The sequence below is a fragment of the Carcharodon carcharias genome, chromosome 13 (assembly GCF_017639515.1).
Source record: "Carcharodon carcharias isolate sCarCar2 chromosome 13, sCarCar2.pri, whole genome shotgun sequence".
NCBI lineage: Eukaryota > Metazoa > Chordata > Chondrichthyes > Lamniformes > Lamnidae > Carcharodon > Carcharodon carcharias.
The window spans coordinates 101,349,364-101,372,642 of record NC_054479.1 but is presented as its reverse complement, the minus strand read 5'-3'; the positions used below and the strand labels follow the sequence as shown (position 1 = coordinate 101,372,642).

At 45.3% G+C, this 23,279-nt stretch overlaps 1 protein-coding gene across 1 annotated transcript in view; it reads right to left on the bottom strand.

Moving 5' to 3' along the window:
- LOC121286119 (mucin-19-like) overlaps window positions 1-23,279 on the bottom strand; it is a 199,089-nt gene that overhangs the window by 108,691 nt on the left and 67,119 nt on the right. The gene's annotated exons all lie outside the window — the stretch shown is intronic.

Genomic DNA, 23,279 nt, shown 5'->3' with positions numbered 1-23,279 from the left:
TTGTTCCATGACTTGGGATTAAAGATTAACCCTAAAAAAGCGCTGATCATGAAACAAAAAGTTACTTACTTGGGAATGATTCTGACACCGGGGAAGAGGGACATTGACAAACGATGGGCAGAGACGGTTGGCAGACTCCCTGTTCCGTGGGATGTAAAAGGTTTAAGGTCCTTCTTAGGCTTGGTGGGATATTGCAGGGACCACATTGATGGATTCGCCACAAAAGCGGCCCCGCTAATGGAATTATTAAAAAAGAATGTGGCCTGGGAGTGGAAAACAGAACACAACCAGGCCATGACCACTCTAAAGCAAGCACTAGCTGCCGCGCCTGCTCTGGAAAACCCCAAATCCAACTGAGCCGTTTTCAATGGAGGTGGCTACCACAGACACCACCCTTTCGGCAGGAGACACACAGAAAATTGCGACCAGTAGCGTACGCCTCACGTATGCTCTCATCAGTAGAGCAGCGTTATATGGTATGCAAAAACACTTGCTAGCTGTCTTTTGGGCAGTGCAGCATTTTACCTATATAGTGGGACTAACCCACTTACAATATTAACAGAACACACCCTTGTACAGCTACTGTTAGACGGAAGGATTAAGGATGGTACAGTTAGCCAAAATAGAATCGCTAGATGGACATTGTTGCTACAAGGGAGAATATAAACGTAAAGGGGGTTAAAATCACCACTATGTTAGCAGACAAGTTAGTCCATCAGGGAGAAAAAAAGAATGGCAATTTCTGATAACAAATGACCCCCAAGGGCCCTTTTGTATCAAAGAAAGGGAGGGAGTAAGACAGAGCCTGAAAGCAGAGATCATATTGCAGATAGCTAAATCACAAATTGCTCTGAAATAATTTCACCTAATGAAGTGAAATAGCTCTACTCACCATTAACGCTGGTCTCTGAAGCAGGAAGTATACCTGTCACTGTAGTTAGTGTTGGGCACTATGTAGCAGAGGAAATATTACAGAATATTAATACACGAATTGCACAACATTAATTTCACATGCTGATGAGGAGAGACCAATTCTCACCACCACTGATGGTGGTCTCTGAAGTGGTTGGTCTCCATGTTCCTCCAAATGGTGTTGGCCCTAAATACCAGAGAAAATGATAAAGCATATTAATTCACTGCTGGCTGCATCGATTTCCTACATAATGTACACTGAATTTACTTCAGTTGAAGGAGTATGTTAGAGATGATACTAGAAAGGTAAAAAACAGAAAAATAATTATACCCAAATCTACTTCAATAATTCAATTCTCAAAATCTAGCAGCTAAACTCCAGAGCAGTTGCTGGAGCAAGTTGCCTGCAAAAGGCATTTGCTTTTCAGGCAAGAATATCATGAATGACATGGTGTCAACAATCGCTTCATTATCTTTTCTCAACAAGAATGAGCGATTGTTTACAAGGAAAGATTATACTAAATGTAGCAGAGTAAATATTTCAGCATACTAATACACAAATCGCAGAAATTTAAATTAACACGCTGATAAGGAGAAGAACAATACTCACCACTGATGGTGGTCTCTGATGTTCTTGGTCTTCCAGTTCCAACAAATGGTGTTGGCCCTAAATACCAGAGAAAATGGTACAATATATTAATTCACTATTGGCTGCATGGCTTTCCTAGAAAATGTACACTAAATTTACATCAGTTGAAGGAGCAAGCTAGAGACGATACTACAAAGGTAAGAAACAGAAAAATAATATTCCCAAAATCTACTATCACCAATTCAATTCTCAAAATCTAGCGGTTAACCTCCAGAGCAGGTGCTGGAGCAAGTTGCCTGCAAAAGGCAATTGCGTTTCCAGCAAGAATATCATTAATGACACGGTGTCAACAAACGCTTCATAATCTTTTGTTGACAAGAATGAGCGATTGTTTACAAGGAAAGATTATATTTAACATAGCAGAGGAAATATTACAGTATACTCTACACTAATCACAGAAATTTAACTTAACATGCTGATTTGGAGAAGAACAACACTCACCACCGATGGTGGTTTCTGAAATTCTCGGTCTTCCTGTTCCTCCAAATGGCGTTGGCCCTAAATGCCAGAGGAAATGGCAGAGATTATTAATTCACTACTGGCTGCATCGGCTTCTGAGATAATGTTGAGATAAACCACATCATCTAGTTCAGTTGAAGGAGCAACTTACAATTACTTCTACAAAGATAAGGAATAGAACAATAATTATATACAACATAGCCGAGCAGCAATTCCCTTCCAATAAGGTAGAGGTTAACTTCCAGAGCAATTCCTGGACAAGTTGCCGATAAAAGGCACTTAATTTTCATGCAATGATAGCTTCAATGACATTGTGTCAGCAAATGCTTCATTTGCTTTTCTTCACGAGATTGAGCGCTTCTTAACAGGCAAAACTTAATTTGCACGATTTCAAACTGATTGATATTTCAAACAACTTCAAGGGCGCAATTTAAAAATCCCACTCAGCACATGGCACTTCTCATCACCACTTCACCAATTATTTGCTAATGGAAACCTTGCTGTATTCCATTTTCAGAAAATAATGTTCTCTGTCTTTCCAAAAACATATTTCACATGGAAGCCTCATCATTGCCCAAAATCATCCCAAAAGAATCCTTTCATTTTCCAGTTCATCAATTGAGATGCTTTTAAGCACATCCTCTTGGCCTCAGGACAGACAAGCATTTCTCGACTCATCAGATAACCTGATGTCTTCTGCTTTCATCATTCATTCAAATAAGTGCATTTAGGTTCCTAAAATTAATAACAGCAACCTGATAGTTCTTCTAAGTATAGATGCAAAAAAGCAAATAATCGCAAATTTTCAATTTCGATATTTGCTTCAAAAAAACAAATGGAATTGTCAGGCCCCAGTTCCTCCATTTCTCAAAAAGTTTTGCGCCGTCTTCATTATCCGTATCGCTTGCTAATTCAAAGATACTGCCAATCACACAATCACTCATCCAGCAATGACACAGCGGACTGACTCCATCAATTCAACAAGCTTACTTAACTGCGCCGTCCTCGACCAAAAGAATTACTTGACAATGCCAGATATCAACTATAACTGGCAACAATCACAATTCTCATACCTCTTTAATCAACAAGTCTTTTAATCACAAAACAAATATGCATCAATAAGCAGTGAGGTAAGTAAAGGAACAAGGTATTTGTGCTCACATTTTGTAAAATGCAGCACAGCAATTGTACCTAAGCTTACACAAAGCGTTAACAATTTATTATCATTTGACAATTTTACCATCAGAAACCACTGCCAGAACAAAGCATAAAGAAGCACATTTATGAAGTAAGAACATTACCAATAATACTGTGGAGAACCTCATTTGGCACTCATTTATACATTTGCATGTGATTGGACTCAACATATCATCAACTTCAATTGTGCAAAAACAGCAAGACCCTTGACTGCCTACTTTTGGCAGGGCAAACTTCACAGGGCAATGAGAAAACATGTCCTCCCCAGTAATCCTGGTTTCTGAAAACATGATAATGCCTGTCCCTGTAGATGGAGTTGGTCCTATGTCGCAGAGATCATATTGCAGAGCGCTAAATCATAAATCGCTCTGAAATAATTCAACCTAATCAAATGAAATTAGCTCTACTCACCAGAAGTGCTGGTCTCTGAAGCAGGAAGTACACCTGTCACTGTCGTTAGTGTTCGCACTATGTAGCAGAGGAAATATTACAGAATATTAATACATGAATCGCACAACATTAACTTAACATGTTGATGAGGAAAAGAACAATTCTCACCACCACTGATGGTGGTCTCTGAAGTTGTTGGTGTCCCTGTTCCTCCAAATGTTGTTGGCCCTAAATACCAGAGAAAATGGTAAAGGAAATTAATTCACTGCTAGCTGCATCGCTTTCCTACATAATATACACTGAATTTACTTCAGTTGGAGTATGTTAGAGATGATACAAGAAAGGTAAGAAACAGAAAAATAATCACACCCAAAATCTCTTATGACTAATTCAATTCTCACAATCTAGCAGTGAAACTCCAGAGCAGTTGCTGGAGCAAGTTGCCTGCAATAGGCATTTGCTTTTCAGGCAAGAATATCATGAATGACACGGTGTCAACAAACACATCATTGTGTTTTGTCGACAAGAATGAGCGATTGTTTACAAGGAAAGATTATACTAAATGTAGCAGAGGAAATATTTCGGCGTACTAATACACAAATCGCAGAAATTTAACTTAACACGCTAATAAGAAGAACAATAATCACCATTGATGGTGGACTCTGAAGTTCTTGGCCTTCCAGTTCCACCAAATGGTGTTCGGCCTAAGTACCAAAGAAAATGGTACAACATATTAATTCACTACTGGCTACATTGCTTTCCTAGAAAATGTACACTAAAGTTACATCAGTTGAAGGAGGAAGCTAGAGATGATACTACAAAGGTAAGAAACAGAAAAATAATTATTCACAAAATCTCCTATCACCAATTCAATTCTCAAAATCTAGTGGTTAACCTCCAGAGCAGGTGCTGGAGCAAGTTGCCTGCAAAAGGCATTTGCTTTTCCGCCAAGAATATCATAATGACAGGGTTGTCAACAAACGCTTCATAATCTTTTGTTGACAAGAATGAGCAGTTGTGTACAAGGAAAGATTATATTTAACGTAGCAGAGGAAATATTACAGAATACTTATAACCGAATCACAGAAATTTAACTTAACATGCTGATGAGGAGAAGAGCCATACTCACCACTGATGGTGGTCTCTGAAGTTCTTGGTCTTCCTGTTCCTCCAAATGGCGTTGGTCCTAAATGCCAGAGGAAATGGCAGATTATTAATTCACTGCTGGCTGCATTGCCTTCTGAGATAATGTTGAGATATTCGCATCATCTAGTTCAGTTGAAGGAGCAACTTACAATTACTTCTACAAAGATAAGGAATAGAACAATAATTATATACAACAGCCTAGCAGCAATTCCCTTCCAATAAGGTAGAGGTAACTTCCAGAGCAATTCCTGGACAAAGTTGCCAATAAGAGGGACTTAATTTACAGGCAATGGTATCTTCAATGACATGGTGTCAGCAAATGCTTCATTTGCATTACATCACGAGATTGAGTGCTTCTTAACAGGCAAAATTAATTTGCATGATTTCAAACTGATTGATATTTCTAACAACTTCAAGGGCACAATTTAAAAATCCCACTCAGCACATGGCACTTCTCATCACTACTTCACCAATTATTTGCTAATGGAAACTTTGCTGTATTCCATTTTCAGAAAATAATGTTCTCTGTCTTTCCAAAAACATATTTCACATGGAAGCCTCATCATTGCCCAAAATCACCCCAAAAGAATCCTTTCACTTTCCAGTTCATCAATTGAGATGCTTTTAAGCACATCCTCTTGGCCTCAGGACAGACAAGCATTTCTCAACTCATCAGATAACCTGATCTCTTCTGCCATCATCTTTCGTTCAAATAAGTGCATTTTGGTTTCTAAAATTAATAACAGCAACCTGATAGTTCTTCAAAGTACAAATGCAAGAGAGCAAATAATCGCAAATTTTCAATTTGGATATTTGCTTCAAAAAAACAAATGGAATTGTCAGGCCCCAGTTCCTCCACTTCTCAAAAAGTTTTGGGCCGTCTTCATTATCCGTATCGCTTGCTAATTCAAAGTTACTGCCAACAACACAATCACTCATCCAACAATGACACAGCGGACTGACTCCCATCAATTCAACAAGCTTACTTAACTGCTCCGTCCTCGACAAAAAGAAATACTTCACAATGCCAGATATCAACTTTAACTGGAAACAATCACAAGTCTCATACCTCTTTAATCAATGCGTCTTGTAATCACAAAACTAATGCGCAACAATAAACAGTGAGGTAAGTAAAGGGAAAAGGTGTTTGTGCTCACATTTTGTAAAATGCGGCACAGCAATTGTATCTAAGCTTACACAAAACGTTAACAATTTATAAAAACAAAAAAACTGCGGATGCTGGAAATCCAAAACAAAAACAGAATTACCTGGAAAAACTCAGCAGGTCTGGCAGCATCGGCAGAGAGAAAAGAGTTGACGTTTCGAGTCCTCATGACCCTTCGACAGAACTTGAGTTCGAGTCCAGGAAAGAGCTGAAATATAAGCTGGTTTAAGGTGTGTGTGTGGGGGGCGGAGAGATAGAGAGACAGAGAGGTGGAGGGGGTTGGTGTGGTTGTAGCGACAAACAAGCAGTGATAGAAGCAGAATATCAAAAGATGTCAACAACAATAGTACAATAGAACACATAGGTGTTAAAGATAAAGTTGGTGATATTATCTAAACGAATGTGCTAATTAAGAATGGATGGTAGGGCACTCAAGGTATAGCTCTAGTGGGTTTTTTTTTTATTTTATATAATGGAAATAGGTGGGAAAAGGAAAATCTTTATAATTTATTGGAAAAAAAAAAGAGAAGGGGGAAACAGAAAGGGGGTGAGGATGGGGGAGGGGACTCACGACCTAAAGTTGTTGAATTCAATATTCAGTCCGGAAGGCTGTAAAGTCCCTAGTCGGAAGATGAGGTGTTGTTCCTCCAGTTTGTGTTGGGCTTCACTGGAACAATGCAGCAAGCCAAGGACAGACATGTGGGCAAGAGAGCAGGGTGGAGTGTTAAAATGGCAAGCGACAGGGAGGTTTGGGTCATTCTTGCGGACAGACCGCAGGTGTTCTGCAAAGCGGTCGCCCAGTTTACGTTTGGTCTCTCCAATGTAGAGGAGACCACATTGGGAGCAACGAATGCAGTAGACTAAGTTGGGGGAAATGCAAGTGAAATGCTGCTTCACTTGAAAGGAGTGTTTGGGTCCTTGGACGGTGAGGAGAGAGGAAGTGAAGGGGCAGGTGTTGCATCTTTTGCGTGGGCAAGGGGTTGTGCCATAGGAGGGGGTTGAGGAGTAGGGGGTGATGGAGGAGTGGACCAGGGTGTCCCGGAGGGAGCGATCCCTACGGAATGCCGATAAGGGGGGTGAAGGGAAGATGTGTTTGGTAGTGGCATCATGCTGGAGTTGGCGGAAATGGCGGAGGATGATCCTTTGAATGCGGAGGCTGGTGGGGTGATAAGTGAGGACAAGGGGGGACCCTATCATGTTTCTGGGAGGGAGGAGAAGGAGTGAGGGCGGATGCGCGGGAGATGGGCCGGACACGGTTGAGGGCCCTGTCAACGACCGTGGGTGGAAAACCTCGGTTAAGGAAGAAGGAGGACATGTCAGAGGAACTGTTTTTGAATGTAGCATCATCGGAACAGATGCGACGGAGGCGAAGGAACTGAGAGAATGGGATGGAGTCCTTACAGGAAGTGGGGTGTGAGGAGCTGTAGTCGAGATAGCTGTGGGTGTCGGTGGGTTTGTAATGGATATTGGTGGACAGTCTATCACCAGAGATTGAGACAGAGAGGTCAAGGAAGGGAAGGGAAGTGTCAGAGATGGACCACGTGAAAATGATGGAGGGGTGGAGATTGGAAGCAAAATTAATAAATTTTTCCAAGTCCTGACGAGAGCATGAAGCAGCACCGAAATAATCATCGATGTACCGGAGAAAGAGTTGTGGAAGGGGGCCGGAGTAGGACTGCAACAAGGAATGTTCCACATACCCCATAAAGAGACATCATAGCTGGGGCCCATGCGGGTACCCATAGCCACACCTTTTATTTGGAGGAAGTGAGAGGAGTTGAAGGAGAAATTGTTCAGCGTGAGAACAAGTTCAGCCAGACGGAGGAGAGTAGTGGTGGATGGGGATTGTTCGGGCCTCTGTTCGAGGAAGAAGCTAAGGGCCCTCAGACCATCCTGGTGGGGGATGGAGGTGTAGAGGGATTGGACGTCCATGGTGAAGAGGAAGCGGTAGGGGCCAGGGAACTGGAAATTGTTGATGTGACGTAAGGTGTCAGAGGAATCACGGATGTAGGTGGGAAGGGACTGGACAAGGGGAGAGAGAAGGGAGTCAAGATAACGAGAAATGAGTTCTGTGGGCAGGAGCAAGCTGAGACGATCGGTCTACCGGGGCAGTTCTGTTTGTGGATTTTGGGTAGGAGATAGAAGCGGGCCGTCCGAGGTTGGGCAACTATCAGGTTGGAAGCTGTGGGAGGGAGATCCCCAGATAGATGAGGTCAGTGACAGTCCTGGAAACAATGGCTTGATGTTCAGTGGTGGGGTCATGGTCCAGGGAGAGGTAGGAGGAAGTGTCTGCGAGTTGACGCTCAGCCTCCGCGTGGTAGAGGTCAGTGCGCCAGACAACAACAGCACCACCCTTGTCAGCGGGTTTGATGACAATGTCAGGGTTGGACCTGAGAGAATGGAGTGCAGTAAGTTCAGAGAGAGACAGGTTAGAATGGGTGAGAGGAGCAGAGAAATTGAGACGACTAATGTCGCGCCGACAGTTCTCAATGAAAGATCGAGAGAAGGTAAGAATCCAGAGGGAGGGGTCCAGGTGGAGGGAGAATATTGAAGATGGGTAAAGGATCCGTTGAACTGGGAGAGGACTCCTGCCCAAAGAAGTGAGCCCGGAGACGAAGACGGCGGAAGAAGAGTTCAGTATCATGCCGAGCCCGAAATTCATTGAGGTGAGGGCGTAAGGGTATGAAACTAAGTCCTTTGCTGAGCACTGAACGTTCAGCATCGGAGAGGGGAAGGTCAGGGGGTATAGTGAATACACGGCTGGGGTTGGGATTGGAAGATGGGGTGGGGACGGAGGGACAGGCAGGGGTGGAGGGTCCTAGATGGGTGTTGGTGTCGATGAGTTGTTGGAGCTTGCGTTCCTTAGCACTTGAGAGAAAGAGAAAAAGTTTCTTGTTGAGGCGTCGGATGAGCCGAAGGATAAAATGAAACTGGGGGCACGCGCAGCTTTGAAAAGGGTACGGCGGTGCTGCTGGAGGGAGAGGTCGAGTGTGTTCATATGGCGGCGCATGGCACTGAGAGTGGATTTCAGAATGTGACGGGAACAGCAGTCCGAGAAACGTTTTATGTCCCGGAGATACCTGTAATCCTGGGTGGGTTCGAAACATGAGGGGTGGAATTTCAGTTGAAATCCATGTGGGGTAAGTCGGAGACGGAGACAGTCACTGAGAAAGGAGATATGGCTGTGAAAGCGGGTTTTAGTAAACACCTTGTCAAACACTAGGAGAGAAATGGAAAGCAATGAAGGTGAACAAGGCAACAGAGAAATCCGGAAATCTTGTCGCAGAGAGGAACAGAACTTCTTCAAGGAGGTAGGCATTTCTTGAAGAGCAGTGGCAGTCAATTAAACACAGAGATAAAAACAAAAAAACTGCGGATGCTGGAAATCCAAACAAAAACAGAATTACCTGGAAAAACTCAGCAGGTCTGGCAGCATCGGCGGAGAAGAAAAGAGTTGACGTTTCGAGTCCTCATGACCCTTCGACAGAACTTGAGTTCGAGTCCAGGAAAGAGCTGAAATATAAGCTGGTTTAAGGTGTGTGTGTGGGGGGCGGAGAGATAGAGAGACAGAGAGGTGGAGGGGGTTGGTGTGGTTGTAGCGACAAACAAGCAGTGATAGAAGCAGAATATCAAAAGATGTCAACAACAATAGTACAATAGAACACATAGGTGTTAAAGATAAAGTTGGTGATATTATCTAAACGAATGTGCTAATTAAGAATGGATGGTAGGGCACTCAAGGTATAGCTCTAGTGGGTTTTTTTTTATTTTATATAATGGAAATAGGTGGGAAAAGGAAAATCTTTATAATTTATTGGAAAAAAAAAGAGAAGGGGGAAACAGAAAGGGGGTGAGGATGGGGGAGGGGACTCACGACCTAAAGTTGTTGAATTCAATATTCAGTCCGGAAGGCTGTAAAGTCCCTAGTCGGAAGATGAGGTGTTGTTCCTCCAGTTTGCGTTGGGCTTCACTGGAACAATGCAGCAAGCCAAGGACAGACATGTGGGCAAGAGAGCAGGGTGGAGTGTTAAAATGGCAAGCGACAGGGAGGTTTGGGTCATTCTTGCGGACAGACCGCAGGTGTTCTGCAAAGCGGTCGCCCAGTTTACGTTTGGTCTCTCCAATGTAGAGGAGACCACATTGGGAGCAACGAATGCAGTAGACTAAGTTGGGGGAAATGCAAGTGAAATGCTGCTTCACTTGAAAGGAGTGTTTGGGTCCTTGGACGGTGAGGAGAGAGGAAGTGAAGGGGCAGGTGTTGCATCTTTTGCGTGGGCAAGGGGTTGTGCCATAGGAGGGGGTTGAGGAGTAGGGGGTGATGGAGGAGTGGACCAGGGTGTCCCGGAGGGAGCGATCCCTACGGAATGCCGATAAGGGGGGTGAAGGGAAGATGTGTTTGGTAGTGGCATCATGCTGGAGTTGGCGGAAATGGCGGAGGATGATCCTTTGAATGCGGAGGCTGGTGGGGTGATAAGTGAGGACAAGGGGGACCCTATCATGTTTCTGGGAGGGAGGAGAAGGAGTGAGGGCGGATGCGCGGGAGATGGGCCGGACACGGTTGAGGGCCCTGTCAACGACCGTGGGTGGAAAACCTCGGTTAAGGAAGAAGGAGGACATGTCAGAGGAACTGTTTTTGAATGTAGCATCATCGGAACAGATGCGACGGAGGCGAAGGAACTGAGAGAATGGGATGGAGTCCTTACAGGAAGTGGGGTGTGAGGAGCTGTAGTCGAGATAGCTGTGGGTGTCGGTGGGTTTGTAATGGATATTGGTGGACAGTCTATCACCAGAGATTGAGACAGAGAGGTCAAGGAAGGGAAGGGAAGTGTCAGAGATGGACAACGTGAAAATGATGGAGGGGTGGAGATTGGAAGCAAAATTAATAAATTTTTCCAAGTCCTGACGAGAGCATGAAGCAGCACCGAAATAATCATCGATGTACCGGAGAAAGAGTTGTGGAAGGGGGCCGGAGTAGGACTGCAACAAGGAATGTTCCACATACCCCATAAAGAGACAGGCATAGCTGGGGCCCATGCGGGTACCCATAGCCACACCTTTTATTTGGAGGAAGTGAGAGGAGTTGAAGGAGAAATTGTTCAGCGTGAGAACAAGTTCAGCCAGACGGAGGAGAGTAGTGGTGGATGGGGATTGTTCGGGCCTCTGTTCGAGGAAGAAGCTAAGGGCCCTCAGACCATCCTGGTGGGGGATGGAGGTGTAGAGGGATTGGACGTCCATGGTGAAGAGGAAGCGGTAGGGGCCAGGGAACTGGAAATTGTTGATGTGACGTAAGGTGTCAGAGGAATCACGGATGTAGGTGGAAGGGACTGGACAAGGGGAGAGAGAAGGGAGTCAAGATAACGAGAAATGAGTTCTGTGGGGCAGGAGCAAGCTGAGACGATCGGTCTACCGGGGCAGTTCTGTTTGTGGATTTTGGGTAGGAGATAGAAGCGGGCCGTCCGAGGTTGGGCAACTATCAGGTTGGAAGCTGTGGGAGGGAGATCCCCAGAGGAGATGAGGTCAGTGACAGTCCTGGAAACAATGGCTTGATGTTCAGTGGTGGGGTCATGGTCCAGGGAGAGGTAGGAGGAAGTGTCTGCGAGTTGACGCTCAGCCTCCGCGTGGTAGAGGTCAGTGCGCCAGACAACAACAGCACCACCCTTGTCAGCGGGTTTGATGACAATGTCAGGGTTGGACCTGAGAGAATGGAGTGCAGTAAGTTCAGAGAGAGACAGGTTAGAATGGGTGAGAGGAGCAGAGAAATTGAGACGACTAATGTCGCGCCGACAGTTCTCAATGAAAAGATCGAGAGAAGGTAAGAATCCAGAGGGAGGGGTCCAGGTGGAGGGAGAATATTGAAGATGGGTAAAAGGATCCGTTGAACTGGGAGAGGACTCCTGCCCAAAGAAGTGAGCCCGGAGACGAAGACGGCGGAAGAAGAGTTCAGTATCATGCCGAGCCCGAAATTCATTGAGGTGAGGGCGTAAGGGTATGAAACTAAGTCCTTTGCTGAGCACTGAACGTTCAGCATCGGAGAGGGGAAGGTCAGGGGGTATAGTGAATACACGGCTGGGGTTGGGATTGGAAGATGGGGTGGGGACGGAGGGACAGGCAGGGGTGGAGGGTCCTAGATGGGTGTTGGTGTCGATGAGTTGTTGGAGCTTGCGTTCCTTAGCACTTGAGAGAAAGAGAAAAAGTTTCTTGTTGAGGCGTCGGATGAGCCGAAGGATAAAATGAAACTGGGGGCACGCGCAGCTTTGAAAAAGGGTACGGCGGTGCTGCTGGAGGGAGAGGTCGAGTGTGTTCATATGGCGGCGCATGGCACTGAGAGTGGATTTCAGAATGTGACGGGAACAGCAGTCCGAGAAACGTTTTATGTCCCGGAGATACCTGTAATCCTGGGTGGGTTCGAAACACCTGCGGTCTGTCCGCAAGAATGACCCAAACCTCCCTGTCGCTTGCCATTTTAACACTCCACCCTGCTCTCTTGCCCACATGTCTGTCCTTGGCTTGCTGCATTGTTCCAGTGAAGCCCAACGCAAACTGGAGGAACAACACCTCATCTTCCGACTAGGGACTTTACAGCCTTCCGGACTGAATATTGAATTCAACAACTTTAGGTCGTGAGTCCCCTCCCCCATCCTCACCCCCTTTCTGTTTCCCCCTTCTCTTTTTTTTTCCAATAAATTATAAAGATTTTCCTTTTCCCACCTATTTCCATTATATAAAATAAAAAAAAAACCCACTAGAGCTATACCTTGAGTGCCCTACCATCCATTCTTAATTAGCACATTCGTTTAGATAATATCACCAACTTTATCTTTAACACCTATGTGTTCTATTGTACTATTGTTGTTGACATCTTTTGATATTCTGCTTCTATCACTGCTTGTTTGTCGCTACAACCACACCAACCCCCTCCACCTCTCTGTCTCTCTATCTCTCCGCCCCCCACACACACACCTTAAACCAGCTTATATTTCAGCTCTTTCCTGGACTCGAACTCAAGTTCTGTCGAAGGGTCATGAGGACTCGAAACGTCAACTCTTTTCTTCTCCGCCGATGCTGCCAGACCTGCTGAGTTTTTCCAGGTAATTCTGTTTTTGTTTTGGATTTCCAGCATCCGCAGTTTTTTTGTTTTTATCTCTGTGTTTAATTGACTGCCACTGCTCTTCAAGAAATGCCTACCTCCTTGAAGAAGTTCTGTTCCTCTCTGCGACAAGATTTCCGGATTTCTCTGTTGCCTTGTTCACCTTCATTGCTTTCCATTTCTCTCCTAGTGTTTGACAAGGTGTTTACTAAAACCCGCTTTCACAGCCATATCTCCTTTCTCAGTGACTGTCTCCGTCTCCGACTTACCCCACATGGATTTCAACTGAAATTCCACCCCTCATGTTTCGAACCCACCCAGGATTACAGGTATCTCCGGGACATAAAACGTTTCTCGGACTGCTGTTCCCGTCACATTCTGAAATCCACTCTCAGTGCCATGCGCCGCCATATGAACACACTCGACCTCTCCCTCCAGCAGCACCGCCGTACCCTTTTTCAAAGCTGCGCGTGCCCCCAGTTTCATTTTATCCTTCGGCTCATCCGACGCCTCAACAAGAAACTTTTTCTCTTTCTCTCAAGTGCTAAGGAACGCAAGCTCCAACAACTCATCGACACCAACACCCATCTAGGACCCTCCACCCCTGCCTGTCCCTCCGTCCCCACCCCATCTTCCAATCCCAACCCCAGCCGTGTATTCACTATACCCCCTGACCTTCCCCTCTCCGATGCTGAACGTTCAGTGCTCAGCAAAGGACTTAGTTTCATACCCTTACGCCCTCACCTCAATGAATTTCGGGCTCGGCATGATACTGAACTCTTCTTCCGCCGTCTTCGTCTCCGGGCTCACTTCTTTGGGCAGGAGTCCTCTCCCAGTTCAACGGATCCTTTTACCCATCTTCAATATTCTCCCTCCACCTGGACCCCTCCCTCTGGATTCTTACCTTCTCTCGATCTTTTCATTGAGAACTGTCGGCGCGACATTAGTCGTCTCAATTTCTCTGCTCCTCTCACCCATTCTAACCTGTCTCTCTCTGAACTTACTGCACTCCATTCTCTCAGGTCCAACCCTGACATTGTCATCAAACCCGCTGACAAGGGTGGTGCTGTTGTTGTCTGGCGCACTGACCTCTACCACGCGGAGGCTGAGCGTCAACTCGCAGACACTTCCTCCTACCTCTCCCTGGACCATGACCCCACCACTGAACATCAAGCCATTGTTTCCAGGACTGTCACTGACCTCATCTCCTCTGGGGATCTCCCTCCCACAGCTTCCAACCTGATAGTTGCCCAACCTCGGACGGCCCGCTTCTATCTCCTACCCAAAATCCACAAACAGAACTGCCCCGGTAGACCGATCGTCTCAGCTTGCTCCTGCCCCACAGAACTCATTTCTCGTTATCTTGACTCCCTTCTCTCTCCCCTTGTCCAGTCCCTTCCCACCTACATCCGTGATTCCTCTGACACCTTACGTCACATCAACAATTTCCAGTTCCCTGGCCCCTACCGCTTCCTCTTCACCATGGACGTCCAATCCCTCTACACCTCCATCCCCCACCAGGATGGTCTGAGGGCCCTTAGCTTCTTCCTCGAACAGAGGCCCGAACAATCCCCATCCACCACTACTCTCCTCCGTCTGGCTGAACTTGTTCTCACGCTGAACAATTTCTCCTTCAACTCCTCTCACTTCCTCCAAATAAAAGGTGTGGCTATGGGTACCCGCATGGGCCCCAGCTATGCCTGTCTCTTTATGGGGTATGTGGAACATTCCTTGTTGCAGTCCTACTCCGGCCCCCTTCCACAACTCTTTCTCCGGTACATCGATGATTATTTCGGTGCTGCTTCATGCTCTCGTCAGGACTTGGAAAAATTTATTAATTTTGCTTCCAATCTCCACCCCTCCATCATTTTCACGTTGTCCATCTCTGACACTTCCCTTCCCTTCCTTGACCTCTCTGTCTCAATCTCTGGTGATAGACTGTCCACCAATATCCATTACAAACCCACCGACACCCACAGCTATCTCGACTACAGCTCCTCACACCCCACTTCCTGTAAGGACTCCATCCCATTCTCTCAGTTCCTTCGCCTCCGTCGCATCTGTTCCGATGATGCTACATTCAAAAACAGTTCCTCTGACATGTCCTCCTTCTTCCTTAACCGAGGTTTTCCACCCACGGTCGTTGACAGGGCCCTCAACCGTGTCCGGCCCATCTCCCGCGCATCCGCCCTCACTCCTTCTCCTCCCTCCCAGAAACATGATAGGGTCCCCCTTGTCCTCACTTATCACCCCACCAGCCTCCGCATTCAAAGGATCATCCTCCGCCATTTCCGCCAACTCCAGCATGATGCCACTACCAAACACATCTTCCCTTCACCCCCCTTATCGGCATTCCGTAGGGATCGCTCCCTCCGGGACACCCTGGTCCACTCCTCCATCACCCCCTACTCCTCAACCCCCTCCTATGGCACAACCCCTTGCCCACGCAAAAGATGCAACACCTGCCCCTTCACTTCCTCTCTCCTCACCGTCCAAGGACCCAAACACTCCTTTCAAGTGAAGCAGCATTTCACTTGCATTTCCCCCAACTTAGTCTACTGCATTCGTTGCTCCCAATGTGGTCTCCTCTACATTGGAGAGACCAAACGTAAACTGGGCGACCGCTTTGCAGAACACCTGCGGTCTGTCCGCAAGAATGACCCAAACCTCCCTGTCGCTTGCCATTTTAACACTCCACCCTGCTCTCTTGCCCACATGTCTGTCCTTGGCTTGCTGCATTGTTCCAGTGAAGCCCAACGCAAACTGGAGGAACAACACCTCATCTTCCGACTAGGGACTTTACAGCCTTCCGGACTGAATATTGAATTCAACAACTTTAGGTCGTGAGTCCCCTCCCCCATCCTCACCCCCTTTCTGTTTCCCCCTTCTCTTTTTTTTTCCAATAAATTATAAAGATTTTCCTTTTCCCACCTATTTCCATTATATAAAATAAAAAAAAACCCACTAGAGCTATACCTTGAGTGCCCTACCATCCATTCTTAATTAGCACATTCGTTTAGATAATATCACCAACTTTATCTTTAACACCTATGTGTTCTATTGTACTATTGTTGTTGACATCTTTTGATATTCTGCTTCTATCACTGCTTGTTTGTCGCTACAACCACACCAACCCCCTCCACCTCTCTGTCTCTCTATCTCTCCGCCCCCCACACACACACCTTAAACCAGCTTATATTTCAGCTCTTTCCTGGACTCGAACTCAAGTTCTGTCGAAGGGTCATGAGGACTCGAAACGTCAACTCTTTTCTTCTCCGCCGATGCTGCCAGACCTGCTGAGTTTTTCCAGGTAATTCTGTTTTTGTTTTGGATTTCCAGCATCCGCAGTTTTTTTGTTTTTATCTCTGTGTTTAATTGACTGCCACTGCTCTTCAAGAAATGCCTACCTCCTTGAAGAAGTTCTGTTCCTCTCTGCGACAAGATTTCCGGATTTCTCTGTTGCCTTGTTCACCTTCATTGCTTTCCATTTCTCTCCTAGTGTTTGACAAGGTGTTTACTAAAACCCGCTTTCAAAGCCATATCTCCTTTCTCAGTGACTGTCTCCGTCTCCGACTTACCCCACATGGATTTCAACTGAAATTCAACCCCTCATGTTTCGAACCCACCCAGGATTACAGGTATCTCCGGGACATAAAACGTTTCTCGGACTGCTGTTCCCGTCACATTCTGAAATCCACTCTCAGTGCCATGCGCCGCCATATGAACACACTCGACCTCTCCCTCCAGCAGCACCGCCGTACCCTTTTTCAAAGCTGCGCGTGCCCCCAGTTTCATTTTATCCTTCGGCTCATCCGACGCCTCAACAAGAAACTTTTTCTCTTTCTCTCAAGTGCTAAGGAACGCAAGCTCCAACAACTCATCGACACCAACACCCATCTAGGACCCTCCACCCCTGCCTGTCCCTCCGTCCCCACCCCATCTTCCAATCCCAACCCCAGCCGTGTATTCACTATACCCCCTGACCTTCCCCTCTCCGATGCTGAACGTTCAGTGCTCAGCAAAGGACTTAGTTTCATACCCTTACGCCCTCACCTCAATGAATTTCGGGCTCGGCATGATACTGAACTCTTCTTCCGCCGTCTTCGTCTCCGGGCTCACTTCTTTGGGCAGGAGTCCTCTCCCAGTTCAACGGATCCTTTTACCCATCTTCAATATTCTCCCTCCACCTGGACCCCTCCCTCTGGATTCTTACCTTCTCTCGATCTTTTCATTGAGAACTGTCGGCGCGACATTAGTCGTCTCAATTTCTCTGCTCCTCTCACCCATTCTAACCTGTCTCTCTCTGAACTTACTGCACTCCATTCTCTCAGGTCCAACCCTGACATTGTCATCAAACCCGCTGACAAGGGTGGTGCTGTTGTTGTCTGGCGCACTGACCTCTACCACGCGGAGGCTGAGCGTCAACTCGCAGACACTTCCTCCTACCTCTCCCTGGACCATGACCCCACCACTGAACATCAAGCCATTGTTTCCAGGACTGTCACTGACCTCATCTCCTCTGGGGATCTCCCTCCCACAGCTTCCAACCTGATAGTTGCCCAACCTCGGACGGCCCGCTTCTATCTCCTACCCAAAATCCACAAACAGAACTGCCCCGGTAGACCGATCGTCTCAGCTTGCTCCTGCCCCACAGAACTCATTTCTCGTTATCTTGACTCCCTTCTCTCTCCCCTTGTCCAGTCCCTTCCCACCTACATCCGTGATTCCTCTGACACCTTACGTCACATCAACAATTTCCAGTTCCCTGGCCCCTACCGCTTCCTCTTCACCATGGACGTCCAATCCCTCTACACCTCCATCCCCCACCAGGATGGTCTGAGGGCCCTTAGCTTCTTCCTCGAACAGAGGCCCGAACAATCCCCATCCACCACTACTCTCCTCCGTCTGGCTGAACTTGTTCTCACGCTGAACAATTTCTCCTTCAACTCCTCTCACTTCCTCCAAATAAAAGGTGTGGCTATGGGTACCCGCATGGGCCCCAGCTATGCCTGTCTCTTTATGGGGTATGTGGAACATTCCTTGTTGCAGTCCTACTCCGGCCCCCTTCCACAACTCTTTCTCCGGTACATCGATGATTATTTCGGTGCTGCTTCATGCTCTCGTCAGGACTTGGAAAAATTTATTAATTTTGCTTCCAATCTCCACCCCTCCATCATTTTCACGTGGTCCATCTCTGACACTTCCCTTCCCTTCCTTGACCTCTCTGTCTCAATCTCTGGTGATAGACTGTCCACCAATATCCATTACAAACCCACCGACACCCACAGCTATCTCGACTACAGCTCCTCACACCCCACTTCCTGTAAGGACTCCATCCCATTCTCTCAGTTCCTTCGCCTCCGTCGCATCTGTTCCGATGATGCTACATTCAAAAACAGTTCCTCTGACATGTCCTCCTTCTTCCTTAACCGAGGTTTTCCACCCACGGTCGTTGACAGGGCCCTCAACCGTGTCCGGCCCATCTCCCGCGCATCCGCCCTCACTCCTTCTCCTCCCTCCCAGAAACATGATAGGGTCCCCCTTGTCCTCACTTATCACCCCACCAGCCTCCGCATTCAAAGGATCATCCTCCGCCATTTCCGCCAACTCCAGCATGATGCCACTACCAAACACATCTTCCCTTCACCCCCCTTATCGGCATTCCGTAGGGATCGCTCCCTCCGGGACACCCTGGTCCACTCCTCCATCACCCCCTACTCCTCAACCCCCTCCTATGGCACAACCCCTTGCCCACGCAAAAGATGCAACACCTGCCCCTTCACTTCCTCTCTCCTCACCGTCCAAGGACCCAAACACTCCTTTCAAGTGAAGCAGCATTTCACTTGCATTTCCCCCAACTTAGTCTACTGCATTCGTTGCTCCCAATGTGGTCTCCTCTACATTGGAGAGACCAAACGTAAACTGGGCGACCGCTTTGCAGAACACCTGCGGTCTGTCCGCAAGAATGACCCAAACCTCCCTGTCGCTTGCCATTTTAACACTCCACCCTGCTCTCTTGCCCACATGTCTGTCCTTGGCTTGCTGCATTGTTCCAGTGAAGCCCAACGCAAACTGGAGGAACAACACCTCATCTTCCGACTAGGGACTTTACAGCCTTCCGGACTGAATATTGAATTCAACAACTTTAGGTCGTGAGTCCCCTCCCCCATCCTCACCCCCTTTCTGTTTCCCCCCTTCTCTTTTTTTTTCCAATAAATTATAAAGATTTTCCTTTTCCCACCTATTTCCATTATATAAAATAAAAAAAAACCCACTAGAGCTATACCTTGAGTGCCCTACCATCCATTCTTAATTAGCACATTCGTTTAGATAATATCACCAACTTTATCTTTAACACCTATGTGTTCTATTGTACTATTGTTGTTGACATCTTTTGATATTCTGCTTCTATCACTGCTTGTTTGTCGCTACAACCACACCAACCCCCTCCACCTCTCTGTCTCTCTATCTCTCCGCCCCCCACACACACACCTTAAACCAGCTTATATTTCAGCTCTTTCCTGGACTCGAACTCAAGTTCTGTCGAAGGGTCATGAGGACTCGAAACGTCAACTCTTTTCTTCTCCGCCGATGCTGCCAGACCTGCTGAGTTTTTCCAGGTAATTCTGTTTTTGTTAACAATTTATTATCATTTGACAATTTTACCATCAGAAACCACTGCCAGAAAAAAGCATAAAGAAGCACATTTATGAAGTAAGAACATTACCAATAATACTGTGGAACAACTCATTTGGCACTCATTTATACATTTCCAGGTGATTGGACCCAACATATCATCAACTTGAATTTTGCAAAAAACATCAAGACCCTTGACTGCCTGCAGATGGCAGGGCAAACTTCACATGGCAATGAGAAAACATGTGCTCACCAGTAATCCTGGTTTCTGAAACCATGGCAAATCCTGTTCCTGTAGCTGGAGCTGGTCCTATGCAGCAGAGATCATGTTGCAGAGCGCTAAATCATAAATCGTTCTGAAATAATTTCACCTAATCGAATGAAATTAGCTCTACTCACCAGAAATGCTAGTCTCTGAAGCAGGAATTACACCTGTCATTGTCGTTAGTGTTGGCACTATGTAGCAGAGGAAATATTACAGAATATTAATACACGAATCGCACAACATTAACTTAACATGCTGATGAGGAGAAGAACAATTCTCACCACCACTGCTGGTAGTGTCTGAAGTTGTTGGTCTCCCTGCTCCTCCAAATGGAGTTGGCCCTAAATACCAGAGAAAATGGTAAAGCATCTCAATTCACTGCTGGCTGTATCGCTTTCCTACATAATGTACACTGAACTTACTTCAGTTGAAGGAGAATGTAGAGATGATACTAGAAAGGTAAGAAACAGAAAAAGAGATATACCCAAAATCTCCTGTCACTAATTCAAATCTCAAAATCTAGCAGTTAAACCCCAGAGCAGTTGCTGGAGCAAATTGCCTGCAAAAGGCATTTGCTTTTCAGGCAAGAATATCATGAATAACATGGTGTCAACAAATGTCAACAAACAATTCATTGGCTTTTGTCGACAAGAATGAACGATTGTTTACAAGGAAGGATTATACTTAATGTAGCAGAGGAAATATTACAGAATACTTATACCCGAATCGCAGAAATTTTACTTAACATGCTGATGAGGAGAAGAACAATACTCACCACTGATGGTGGTCTCTGAAGTTCTTGGTCTTCCAGTTCCACCAAATGGTGTTGGCCCTAAATACCGGAGAAAATGGTACAATATATTAAATCACTACTGGCTGCATTGCTTTCCTAGAAAATGTACACTGAATTTACATCAGTTGAAGGAGAAAGTTAGAGATGATACTACAAAGGTAAGAAAAAGACAAATAATTATTCCCAAATCTTCTAACACCAATTCAATTCTCAAAATCTAGCGGTCAACCTCCAGAGCAGGTGCTGGAGCAAGTTGCCTGCAAAAGGTATTTGCTTTTCCGGCAAGAATATCATTAATGACAGGATGTCAACAAACACATCATAATCTTTTGTTGAAAAGAATGAGCAGTTGTTTACAAGGAAAGATTATAATTAACGTAGCAGAGGAAATATTACAGAATAATTATAACCGAATCACAGAAATTTAACTTAACATGCTGATGAGGAGAAGAGCCATACTCACCACTGATGGTGGTCTCTGAAGTTCTTGGTCTTCCTGTTCCTCCAAATGGCGTTGGCCCTAAATGCCAGAGGAAATGGCAGATTATTAATTCACTACTGGCTGCATCGGCTTCTGAGATAATGTTGAGATATTCGCATCATCTAGTTCAATTGAAGAAGCAACTTACAATTAATTCTACAAAGATAGGAACAGAACAATAACTATATACAACAGCCTAGCAGCAATTCCCTTCCAATAAGGCAGAGGTTAACTTCCAGAGCAATTCCTGGACAAAGTTGCCGATAAGAGGCACTTAATTTACAGGCAATTATATCTTCAATGACATGGTGTCAGCAAATGCTTCATTTGCATTACATCACAAGATTGAGCGCTTCTTAACAGGCACAATTAATTTGCATGATTTCAAACTGATTGATATTTCTAACAACTTCAAGGGCGCAATGTAAAAATCCCACTCAGCACATGGCACTTCTCATCACCACTTCACCAATTATTTGCTGATGGAAACTTTGCTGTATTCCATTTTCAGAAAATAATGTTCTCTGTCTTTCCAGAAACATATTTCACATGGAAGCCTCATCATTGCCCAAAATCACCCCAAAAGAATCCTTTCATTTTCCAGTTCATCAATTGAGATGCTTTTAAGGACATCCTCTTGGCCTCAGGACAGACAAGCATTTCTCGACTCATCAGATAACCTGATGTCTTCTGCCATCATCATTCGTTCAAATAAGTGCATTTAGGTCTCTAAAATTAATAACAGCAACCTGATATTTCTTCAAACTACAAATGCAAAAAAGCAAATAATCACAAATTTTCAACTTCAATATTTGCTTCAAAAAAACAAATGGAATTGTCAGGCCCCAGTTCCTCCATTTCTCAAAAAGTTTTGGGCCGTCTTCATTATCCGTATCACTTGCTAATTCAAAGATACTGCCAATCACACAATCACTCATCCAACAATGACACAGCAGACTGACTCCCATCAATTCAACAAGTTTACTTAACTGCTCCGTCCTCGACCGAAAGAAATACTTGACAATGCCAGATATCAACTATAACTGGCTACAATCACAATTCTCATACCTCTTTAATCAACACGTCTTTTAATCACAAAACAACTATGCATCAATAAACAGTGAGGTAAGTAAAGGGACAAGGTGTTTGTGCTCACATTTTGTAAAATGTGGCATAAAAATTAAACCTAAGCTTACAAAAAGCATTAACAATTTATTATCATTTGACAATTTTACCATCAGAAACCACTGCCAGAACAAAGCATAAAGAAGCACATTTATGAAGTAAGAACATTACCAATAATACTGTGCAACAACTCATTTGGCACTCATTTAGACATTTCCATGTGATTGCACTCAACATATCATCAACTTCAATTTTGCAAAAACATCAAGAGCCTTGACTGCCTGCAGTTGGCAGGGCAAACTTCACATGGCAATGAGAAAACATGTGCTCACCAGTAATCCTGGTTTCTGAAACCATTGCAAATCCTGTCCCTGTAGCTATGGTTGGTCCTATGCAGCAGAGATCATATTGCAGAGCGCTAAATCACAAATCGCTCTGAAATAATTTCTCCTAATCAAATGAAATTAGCTCTACTCACCAGAAATGCTGGTCTCTGAAGCAGGAAGTACACCTGTCACTGTCGTTAGTGTTCGCACTATGTAGCAGAGGAAATATTAAAGAATATTAATACACGAATCGCACAACATTAACTTCACATGCTGATGAGGAGAAGAACAATTCTCACCACCACTGACGGTAGTCTCTGAAGTTGTTGGTCTCACTGTTCCTCCAAATGGTGTTGGCCCTAAATACCAGAGAAAATCATAAAGCATATTAATTCACTGCTGGCTGCATCGCTTTCCTACATAATGTACACTGAATTTACTTCAGTTGAAGGAACATGTTAGAGATGACACTAGAAAGGTAAGAAACAGAAAAATAGTTATACCCAAAATCTCCTATCACTAATTCAATTCTCAAAATCTAGCAGTTAAACCCCAGAGCAGTTGCTGGAGTAAATTGCCTGCAAAAGGCATTTGCTTTTCAGGCAAGAATATCATGAATGACATGGTGTCAACAAATGTCAACAAACA